An 11,944-nucleotide genomic window follows, 5' to 3' on the forward strand; every position below is an offset into this window, starting at 1 on the left:
GGTGGGTCTCGAGCCCACGGGCTCAGGCAATCCACTCACCTCAGTCTCCCAAAGGTGTGGGATTACAGGCTGAGCCACCGAGCCCGGCTTGGTGGTGGAGTCTTTTTAACCATTCCCATTGATGGGGGAAGATCATTAAGGTGATTGGGTGGTGGTCATCACAAAGGGGCAGGCAAGGCAGGTACTGATGTCAGGTGATGGCCAACAGGCAGATGGGTGGATTAGTTACATGATTGCTGCCATGGTGGGGTCTGTCTGTGTCATGTAGATCACAAAGAGCTGATGAGGTTAACTTGGGGTTTGGGGGCTGGAGGTGTTTTTCCTGCAGGAGACTTGTTAGACATTTGCAATCCACAAACTCCTTGACCAAAGGTGGTCTTATCATTTCTATGACTTTGACCTTCCACCTTGACAAGGAACCTGAAAGTTTACTATAGATTATTATGTTAAATCATGAATTGAAAGGGTGGGCTGTCCTGGTCTTGCATCTGATGGAGATTTGCCCAAGGGTAGAGTAGGATAGTTGTGCCACTTGACCTGCAGCAGATGATCTAAATGCTTTCTAGTGGTTATGCTGAGGTAAAAAGACTAAACTAAGAATAAACTAAGATTCTTCCAGATTTCTATAGGTACCTCCTTTCGTTTCCACCTCTTGCTATTTCAAAAATGTTGGAAGATCAGGCTTCTGTAGGTTCTTCCTGCTGCACACAATGTGTAGAGTGCTCCCTACCTGGCTAGAACAAGAGGAGGGGATGAGAGGACAGGACCCCATAGAGTTGTTAAGTATCTTTAGCATTTGTATCCAAAGTACTGACTATTAGAATTAATACTACTATAATAAAGGCCATTATAGCCACTGTTATAACATATCGAGGCTTTGATGTCTGGTAAAATGTATTTATAGTTACCCCAATGGGCTTGATACCCACTACAGGAGTCCAGGCAGTTTTTATCGTTGCATCAGTGATTTCCTGAGTCTATATGTGGATTTCCCCACAACTTGTCTTCAAGCTTCTTTGGGTTGTGATAAGAATGTATCTACAGTTATAAGGGGTTTTGTTAATAATGACTTTAACAAGGAAATACAGCTACTTTGGCAAAGTCCGAAGAAGAAAAAATGGAAAACATTAGCAAAAGAATTTAAAATAGGTAAACACCGGCAAGAGAAAATGATCCCTTTTGTTTTTACCATAGGTCTGATATACCTTCACCACGATTAATATGCTAGAGAGTAAAGCCCAGGTTATTTTGTTAGTCATCCAATGTTGAATTAGCAATCCTTGTGCCTGGTCTGCAGATAGTTTAGGAGGAGGGTGTGGGGTAGGTGTGGTTCCTGAGGCTTGTTTCTTACCCCACCCTGGAGAGACTGAATTGAGAACTTGAAGAGTTTAAGCATTAAAAATTTTAAAAGCATAATGTTATAATGTAGGATTTCAGTAGTTATTGTAAAAGTTACTTATTTAGCCAAAGTCATAGTCCAAAGATTTTGAAAAGTAAAAAAAAAAACAAAAAACAAAACAAAACTTGCTTTTTTTGGTAACAAAGACGGCAGGGGGGCTAACTGAATTTTTTCTCTTCCTCTCCCACTCTGTTGTTTAAAGGAGAAAATTCTTTTCTTTTTTAATCAATATTTTTAATTTTAATATTGTGGGGTACAGTTAAGGGTTAGGTATACAAATACGTTTCGTTCAGGCACCCTTGTTGATAAGGGGTGTCTCCCTGTCCCCAGACAGATATTGAGGACCGTTAATCCCACCTCCCTTCCCCTCACCCCCCCATAGTTTCCCACCACTGTCAGTCCTTTTGAGAAAATTCTTTTGGAGATTGCACATACCATGTCAGATATACTCATATACTCATACCATTTTTGAATCTTTTATTTTTGTCCTATACCTTTCTTCCTTTAAATAACCAGCCATTCTATTATAGAACAAAAATGTATCATACAAGAGTCTTCCTTACCAAAAACATTACCTTTATAGAAATACTTTTTTTTAAAAAAACATTTTTCCTTTGCTTTCTGGTTTCTTTCTTTACCTTTTTGGATAACTTTTTTTACCTTTATATCTTGAATTAATCTTCAGTAACTTTTGATTAAGGTAAGGCTTTATGATTCCAACATGGATGGCCACATCTAAAAGGCTGGCACCTGTGTTAATTAAGAAACCAGTTTGCTTTCCAGTGCCCTAATATTCACCTGGGGGTTGTTGGGGTGATGGTGAGCCAGTGCCAGGCACTTTAGCAGATTTCCAGGCCTTATTAAGTGGCTACCATTTGTGAGCCAAGTGTTCTCCTCTTTTCAGAAGAGAGTACACCTACTTTCCAAGGGCTTTCTGGCCTGAACAGTAGACAAAGCTCAGGAGGTTTAGGAATTTGGGGGCAACTACGCTTGTGGTGCCCCGACAGACTGTACTCATAAGCAACAGACACCATTCCCTTAGCAGGTTAGTTCTTACCAGGTTTCTGATGGGCAGCTGGAGTTTTGTCACGAATGGTGACTACCAATTGGGGTGCTTTTTTGGCTCTCTGGTTCTGCTGCCCTCCATGTTGACACTTGGTTGTTTATCCAATGTCTTGGCTGAAAAAAAAATTCAAATATTCCTTTTTAATAGGTTATACATAGAAAACCCTTTAGAGTGAACAGACCCACATGGATGTGAAATATCTGTCCCTACTTTTTTATATTCTAAACTAGCAAATTTGTTGAAAGCCCTTTACAAGTTGCTAAATTACAGTTTTAGTTGTAAGATGTGGACAATTAGGTGAGAGTGATCAGTTCCTATCCTTACCGTGCTCACCAAGAGTACCCAGTACTCTTTACCATCCAGCAGGAATAGTAGGCTTAGTAAAAGTGACTTAACATTTTTATAAATACAACTTTAGCGAACCTGATATCACAAATGCTGGTGTTATTTAGCACTTGTGTTTTAGCACATGGTAAAGTTGGAATTTCACTAGAGCACATTCAAGTTTGGTTGGAAAAACAGATTAAAATTACAATGGGCTTTTTTTCAGTTAGTCAACAGGATTTTTTTTTTTTTGAGTTAGAGTCTCACTCTGTCGCCCAGACTAGAGTGCGGTGGCCGCTCCTGCCCACCGCAGCCTCGCCTGCTGGGCTCAGGCGATCCTTCTGCCTCAGCCTTCCAAGTAGATGGAACTACAGGCATGTGCTACCATGCCCGGCTCATTTTGAGATGAGATCTCGCCAAGTTGCCCAGGTGGGTCTCGAACCTGCAGGCTCAGGCAATCCACTCACCTCAGCCTCCCAAAGGTGCAGGATTACAGGCTGAGCCACCGAGCCCGGCAACAGGGTTAATTAACATGTGATCCCTTTACTTTTGTCTTGGAAGAAGATCAATATAGTCCCAGTTTAGATTTAATTTGAGAGAGATTTATCATAGAAAACAAACCAACAAACAAGGACTTTAAAATCTTTTTGTCCTGGCCATCGCCCAGGAGAGACCGGTTAGGCCAAGTGGAAACCTGAATGGACTTCCCAAGTACACGTGGTGGGAAGGGGAGCTGGTGAGGAGGTGAGGCATGTGGTTTGACTTGCAGCTAGTAGGGCTGCCACCGGGGGGGTTATCAGGCAGTGGGGGAAGGGGGATGAGAAGACTGGAGGCTGGGGTTAGGTGCCGTGGCCTTTGGCACCGCCCCTCTTCTGTAGATAAAGGTGGAGGGTGAGAAAGATGAGCAAGAATGGAAACTGATGGAGGATGGAGTAGCAAAAGCAAATTACAAGAGATCGGAGAAGTTAAACCAGCTGAGTTAGCCTCTGGTTGTTAGAGGGAAAGCAGGAAGGAGATAAAGTAATCAAAGAAGGAGTGTGGGAGTGCCACAAGAAGAACAAGGAGTCCGAGTGATGCCATTTTGAAAACCTCGACTATTTGCCCTTGTGGCAGCAATAGAGGTCAAGCTGAAGGTGAGTACCAGAGGCAATAGACTCGCCTCCAGCCCATTTTATGGTTGCCTAGGCGGTATTGAGGAGACGCTTAGGGCAGATGTTTCTCTTTGGTGAGAGGGTCCTGAGACCTTTTAGAATGAAAAGATATGCCAGTGGTGAGCCTTTTTTCATGACTGAGTATTCCTCATCATAGGGCCCTAGAGAGAAAAGAGAGGGAGAGTGTCCTAAGAACTGCATCTGAGAGGGCCAAGAGAGAGAAAGCCCAACCAGCGCCTAAGTCTGGCATCCCCGATGAAGGAGGGTGGAATCAGTGATCGTCCAGTGCCTATGCCCTGCCTAGGGTGAAATCAGCGACCATCCACGCCCTCAGCTGGTGTCCCAGGCAGAGGGTGGGTGGAATCAGCCTGTGTGGAGAAAACAAGTGAGAAAGAGTGTCCTCTGTCTCCTCGACCCACCGGAGACAGCACCCTAGCCACCAGTGCCAGGGCTGGTCCAACTTGTTACAGAGGGCCCCAGAGCCCAGCATTTCCAAAGACAAAAGGAAAGAAAGAGTGACCTCTCAGAGTGGCTTTCAGGACTTTCCTCCTGACCAGATAAACAATGAGACTCACCGAAGGTGGTGCTTTGTACGGAGAAAGGCTGAGGCAGTGCGGGAGTCCACTCGGTGTAGCTTGTCTTCAGGAGAAGAAAGAACAGAGATTAGTCAGTGAAAGATAAGAGCTGAGTTCTCGCCTCTCATCTGGTAGGGCACTGGTGGTCCAGGACCTTCCTTCGGGGGTCTTCTTGCTTTTCCAGGGAGTTGGTGAAAAGACAGTTGCCCACTGAGATCTAGTCTGGTCCCTGGAGAGGATAGGAGAGCTCGGCTACAGGTCGAGGTAGGGGATAGACCTTAGTCTCCCACCCTAACGGCCCCGGTGGTCTGCTGCCTTTCCCTGGGACTTTCAGACACACTGGGGAGCTGCCCCGACCAGAGCCATCAGTTGCCACCGAGTTCCAGCATAGTCCACAGGGAGACACGGGTTTGAAGAGTGGAGAGTGAGAAAAGAGTCGCAGAAGTGGTTTCCCTGTACTTGGCCACCAGATGAAAAGGTCAGCTGGGGCAAGGTGGGCCGGAGCTGGTACCAGAGCTACGTATATGCTGAGGCAAAAAGACTAAACTAAGAATAAGCTAAGTTTCTTCTAGGTTTCTATAGGTACCTCCTTTCCTTCAGTGTGGCTGTCTTATTTCAGTGGATTAGGGTTTACCTTTTTCATTTTCCTTTTGCTTCAGGATAATCTTTTTCTCTACAGGGGAAACTAAGTTTCAGAATTCCCCTCACTGGCAAGATATTATATTTCTGCATGTTGATTTATTATTATTATTATCTGATACCTTTCTGTTTTGAAATAATTTTAGATTTATGCAAGAAGTATAAAGATAGCACAGAGTTTCTGTATGCTCTTCTGTCCGCTTCCTTTAATGTTAACATTTTACATAATGATAGTACAGTTATCAAAACTTTACACAGGCACAGCAAACTACAAACTTAACTAAACTACAAGCTTTGTTTGAATTTCATCAGTTTCTTTTTCCACTAATGCCCTTCATGATCCATACTGGATACCATACTGCATTTTGTCGTGATGTATCTTTAATCTCTCCTAATCTGTGACATTCTCTTGGTTTTTCCTTGTTTTTCAATGACTGACATTTTTGAAGAGAACTACAAAACATCCCTCAGTTTGGGTTTGCCTAGTGTTTTCTCATTATTAGAAAATTTGGGGGAAGAATTCCACAGAGGTGAAGTGTGCTCTTTATCACAACACATTAGTGTCTACATGATATCAACATGAATTATTACAGTTGATGCTAACTTGGTCACTTTGTCAGGGTACCATCTGCCAGGTTACTGATGTTTCCTTTGCCATAGTCTATTTGTCAGACGTAAACAGCTAAACCCAATGAACTCTCAAGGGGCAGGGAAATAAACTGTACCTCCTAGAGAGCAGAGTAGCAAAGAATCATATACATATGGTAAACCACCACAATAATGAACAGATATTTTGGAGGATATACCTTAAGGCTATGCAAATATCCTACTTCTCTTTAAAGTTTCCCTCTTTGCCATTTATCTATGGATCTTGCCTGCAGCAGCCATTACTTTGGTGTTCAAGTAGTAATTTTACGTTTCTCTGACTTTTATATTTAAAATTTTTGAACTGAAAATTTTTGTCAGAAACGTTTATTCCAGTTCCCTCCTTTATTCAATAATTATATCAGTCTTGACTCATGGTTATTTATTTTATTCTTTGTGTCTCAATACAATGCTGTAATGATCTATTTTGTTCCAGTTTTGGCCATCGGAAGTTTTTCCATGTTGACTCCTGTGTCAACCTTCTACTGATTAATTTTTGAGTGCATTGTAAAGCATTCTGACAGAGGTCATACTTCTTCTAGGACACCACAGACACTTTATACACTGGACAATGTGACTCACCCATTCAACATTTCATATATCTACAATAGATGACTATGAAACCCTGTACTTTGAAAGTGAATGTTGCTCAGGAAATGATTTAGCTGCTCATGCTTTACTTATTCACATAAGTGAACAGAGACTTCATTTTTCTCTTTTTACTGCTGCTTTTGCTTTAAATTTCCAAGGCCAACTCTCTTGTTCCCATCTCAACAACTTCCACAGGTTAGATATAATCCTTTTTCTGTTGCATGTTAACACACAGTTCTGAAAATAACTGGTCTTCATTGTGCTTTTTGGTAAGTGTGTGTAACAGCAGAATCTGAAGGCAGGGGATAAAGAAAGTTTTATTTTGCCCAGCACAATGGGTCAACCACTCTATAATATACACACAGGCAATGGAAAATAGCGAATAGTTATTTTATTACAGCAATGCTTTCTCAGTGCTTTTCCAGAGACTAAGTAAAATCAGGCAGAGAAAAAAATAAAAGAAGGGGTGATTCAACCTTTTATATAAAACCTCTAACAACTGACACTTCTCTACCTCACTACTCTATATCAAGAGAGTAGATGTCTAGGCTTTTTCTGAACTGGACTATGGGCAAGTTCTCTGAGAGAATCAGTTCCTGAACACCTTTCTTCAGTGACACCTTCCAGATCCTGGGAAACTGATCAAAAAAATGGAAACTGCAGTCCATCACAGGGTGGCATTAACTCCTTAAATTCATATAATTACTTGAAATTACTTATTAAATTGTTCAAACTTTCCCCTAGCCTATCTGAATTGAGCAGAGCTTTTGGCATCGACTAGACACCATTGGATGTTCTTAGTTGTTGTACATTTATGGAACAGGAGGGGAACAACCAGGGCAATCTGGGCTTCTGAATGATCCCATTCATTCCGCGGAGTCATTACCTCCTGCTTCACTGCCTTCCCACATCCATTTCCTTTTCCTCCCAGGTTCTCCATGGTTCTGCAACTTCAGCCTTCCATCTTCTTGCCATGTGGGTGATTTCCAGTCCAAGTTTATTTAGGCACAAGTCTCTTTCTTCACATACATGTGTATGGTGGGTTTTCCAATGCATCCAGCAACCTCTCCTCGCCAGCTGCCTTTTTCTTCAACTGACAGTATTTGGACTCAAACAGAAAAGAAATAAAGCCTCTTCCGCTCCTGGGGCAACCACCTTCCTCAGCCTCCAGAGCTCCTCTGCTCCATTCTGTTGATCTTGGGAAAACCGTGGAAATGGATATGGTGGAACAGAATTTCAGAGTCATTTACCTGAGCAGTTTATGTCCTTTGGAATTCCCCCAGCCAGCCTGTTAAATCTCAAGTAAGGTCCAAATGCTTTTTTCCGACTTCTTGTGGTTCATAAATTTCAACTTATGTGTGAGCTATGTGTCCACATTTCTTGGTTTGCTTTGACTCATGCCAAAGGGGTAGTTACAACTGATGAGTGACCCATTAAAATAGCCATTATGAGTGTTTTAATACATATACATACATAAATATTTATTTATGCACACATTTATTTAAACTTTTTTTTTTTGCATCGACAAAGCAAAGAAGCACATATCATCTACGGATTATTCTAAATCATTCACTTGTTCATTCAAAAGCTATTTTCAGAGCAGTGGGCATCTTTAGATAGCCAATATTGTAGTCATAAGGCTATTACCATGAACTTATTAATGAATTCAACCACTCAACAAACATTGACTGAATAACAGTTATGGGCCCGTCTCTATTCTAAGTTTCAGGAAGGCAAGGATGAAAAAGACAAGACTAAGTCTCTGCTGTTAAGAGCACACATTCTGGTATACTCATGGGAAGTGTAAAGGAACAGAAGGTGAAGAACACTGATGCCTGTATTGAGTGCTTTGTATAATGCAATAAACTTATTAAATTCTCAGAATCATTCTATGAAGTATTTATTGATGCTATTATGTCCCTTTCTCAAGACCCTCTAATGCTCCTGTCTGGTATCTTTCTCACTATCTTTATTCATAACAAATTTCACATAGATGAGACAGACATGCAATTAATTATCATGCAGTGAAATGTGTGCTAAATAGAGATATGGTCAAGATGTCAAGAGTTGAACAGACAGTGTTCACAGTCCTGGCAGGTAAGGGTCTTCAAACTTTATTGTGCATAAGAGTTACCTGCGAAGCTTGTTTCCAGCACTGATTCCTGGGATCCAGCCTCAGAGATTCTGTTTCAGCAGAATCAGAATGAGTAGGAACGAGGGATCTGTGTTAACAAATGCCCCAAGTTACTCTAATGGAGGAACTCTTCAGACTACTTTGACAAGAGTGGTTTGGAGTCCAGTGCAGGCACATTTACTTCTTACTGATATTCTACCGTATTGAATATCATGGCCAGATAGATTTATTTATTCATTTCTTGATATTTTCCCCATCATTTAACACTTTAATGTGAATTACACCATCAATTGCAATGATCTTTGACAGAAATGGTGAGGCCAGGGCAGCATGAAACACAGGTAAAAGTGAATAGTGGGAGAAAACAAAGACCCCATTTTCAGGACATGGTTGAAAGACCAGGCATCAGGCTCTGCTTGAGACTTTCTCATAAACCACTGCTTCTCAGCTATATCCAAAGAGGTGAAGCATATCAAGACTAGCTCAGTGCTTCCTGTCTAATTTATTTTGCCTGAGACCTCCCTTTTGTGCACTGTTCTGTCTGTTTTCTGGTCTGAACTATTTCTTTCCAATCAGATACCTCTCAGAATCCTATCTCCCTAAAGCCTTCCCCTACTTCCAGACATAACTTCACATCTTCAAATCATCTAAGGAAATTCTCAGGGTATATAGGGCTGACCATGTGCTTCTGGGTATGCTATTGATTATAGGTATGGCTCTTAGCCCATAAACTCCAGTGGGCAATAAATATTGCATTTATTTTCCTTAAATCAGTGTAAATACAACTCTGATTCTTCATCTCTTCAGGTTGTTGGGAAATCATGCTGACACCCAGGGGCTTCCCAGACCTCAGGGTCTCAGGGTCTTATAAATACCAGAACATTTGGGATGTCCTTCTGGTCATGAAAAATGACCCCTATTGGTTAGGTCTGCCAGTCATTCCTTCATGATATTCCAATCCAGGGTCTCTGCTTATTTGTGCTGCACCAAGAATATGAGGACTTCTGAGGAGGATGGTACCCACTGTACATGAACTAAATCTCCCTGGTGTGTACATTCAGCTGTCCCCTCTGAGTTGTTTCATGGTTCACCCTAACAGTGCTAGTCACCGGCTCTTACGGTGGAAACTAGAATAATCCAAATAGTTTAGGTTTTGTTTGAAGATAGGCTGAGACTCAAATCCAACAGTTTTTGTCTTTTGTATAAGTCACTGAGGTAAGAAAATATTAAGAACTTGGGTATTTGCTTGCAGTAAGAGTGAAGAAAACAATTTTTATGACTGCCTCCTTGGGGAAAAAAAATTGACATTAAAACTTACATATACCAGGGCTTGGACTACGTTACCCTATTTAATCTTATAACATATTTAGAGGAAGACAGCCACCTCCAGATTTTACAATTACAGGAAAAGAAACAGAGACTAAGAGAAGACAAGGAGCTTGCCTAACACAAAAATAAAAATAAATACAGAAAAGTGAAGTTACTTGCCAATTCTTGGAGTCAACATGGGTCTCTTGACTTTGAGACCAAGGTTTGTTTTTTCATATCATTATGGGTCTGTCTGCCATTGCTACAAATTTGACTACTATGATTATTTCTCTAAAACTCTCTTTCTTTAGGGAGCAGTGTGTATTTAAGTTATAAAACTATTTGTCCACTTATGATAACAGCTGTAAAAGATCTTTAATCTTTGGGAAAAAAATTTTAGCACAAGTCTGTCTTTTCATTTAAGGTTTTCTTTTGTTTTTGCTTATGGGAATAATTAGTATAAGAGAAATCAAATTTTGAATCCCAGATTGCCACAACCTTTTAGTTTCAACCTCGACATATCCTTGACTCCTATTCCTAAAGCAAAATGCATAATATATTACAAATAATAATAAAATGTATCTTCATGTGCACAATGACCTTTATATTTTGGTGGAAATCTCCCAGTGTCCAAAGTCACTTTGGGAGAGTTAGATCATTTTCTAGTATACATTCTATCCTTAGAGTGGCCTATGGTTATATCGACCCAGACTAATGCGTGGCCATATTCAGCTTCAAATTTTCCAAAGAAAAGAAATGCTTCGATTTTTCTTATTTTCTTACCTCCCAGTCCTTTATCTTAAGTATGCTTTTCTACCTGTCCAACTTGTATCTTGCCTGCTGTGATTTCAGCAATTTTTCCTCTTGCTACATCTTCAAAAAAAGATAGAGAACAGCTGGCCTCTTCTCTGCAGATAATTACCCCTCTGAGATTTGAATACTGTTATTAATTTCCTTACCTTTCAGTGAAATAAATTTTTGCTGGCTGTTTTGGAAGGTCTACCGGAAGCAGCTTTTAATAAAATATCCATAAGCTGGAGTGAAGCCACCAGGTAGAAGATGACCTCTCTTGGAACCAAAGCACCATCAGGATCATAAAATTCAAAGGCAGAACCCATCTGGAGGGGTGCATGCTGGTGGGACAGCCACTGTGTTTGTTTTTAACAAGGTTGTGTTTTATTTCAATCAATGTAGTTAGAACCATTAGTCAATGGCAAGATATTGGTGCTAGTCATGTTTACTCTCAAATAATTAACTTAAAGGGAAATAGGTTTAGGTATAAAGAAATTACAGCAAGGAGAGAGCAAAGGAAGATGTATGGGGTTTCATCATTTGTATCCTTGCTCTTGTAACTTCCAAATTCAATCATCTCACAATGATTTATTGAGTGCACACTATGTCCCAGCACTGTCCTAGGCACCAAAACTACATGATGATAAGAAATGTCATCATAATTATTGTCTCTTTAAAGTAAATTTCTTTGGTTTTTTTTTGAGTCTGTGTCTCACTCTGTCACCCAGGCTGGAGTGCAGTGGCATGCTCATGGCCACCGCAGCCTCGACCTGCTGGGCTGAGGCGATCCTTCCACCTCAGGCTTCTGAGTAGCTGGCATTACAGGTGTGCACCACCACATCTGGCTAATTTTTTGATTTATTGTAGAAATGAGGTCTTGCCAAGTTGCCCAGGCTGGTCTCAAACCCGTGGGATCAGACAATCCTCTCACCTTGGCCTCCCAAAGTGCTGGGGTTATAGGTAAAGTAAATTTCAAATGCTCTCTAGCAAATTTTCGTAGTCACAATTTCTGTTCCTTAAGAGCTTTTAGACCAAGATAGAAGCACCAATAAAAATTCACTCAAAGAAGGTAGAAAAAAAGTAAAAATATAAAGGAATTATAGGCAGCATAATCTTTGAAGAGGCTTAGAATGGAATAGATTCTTATTACTGGAACGTACCTGAGACAGTTACAAGTGCAAAACCCTCGAGGCCTTGGTCTTGATATATTCAAGGGAAAGCAAAGAAGACAACATGTCAGGAAAACCGTGAGAGAGAGTGATGGTAGGAGACAAAGCCAGGAGAACCAGAAGCTGGGACCTGGAGAGCCTTGCACACCGA

The sequence above is a fragment of the Carlito syrichta genome, unplaced genomic scaffold, assembly GCF_000164805.1.
Source record: "Carlito syrichta isolate Samal-C Ts95f unplaced genomic scaffold, Tarsius_syrichta-2.0.1 Scaffold115728, whole genome shotgun sequence".
Taxonomy (NCBI): Eukaryota; Metazoa; Chordata; class Mammalia; order Primates; family Tarsiidae; genus Carlito; species Carlito syrichta.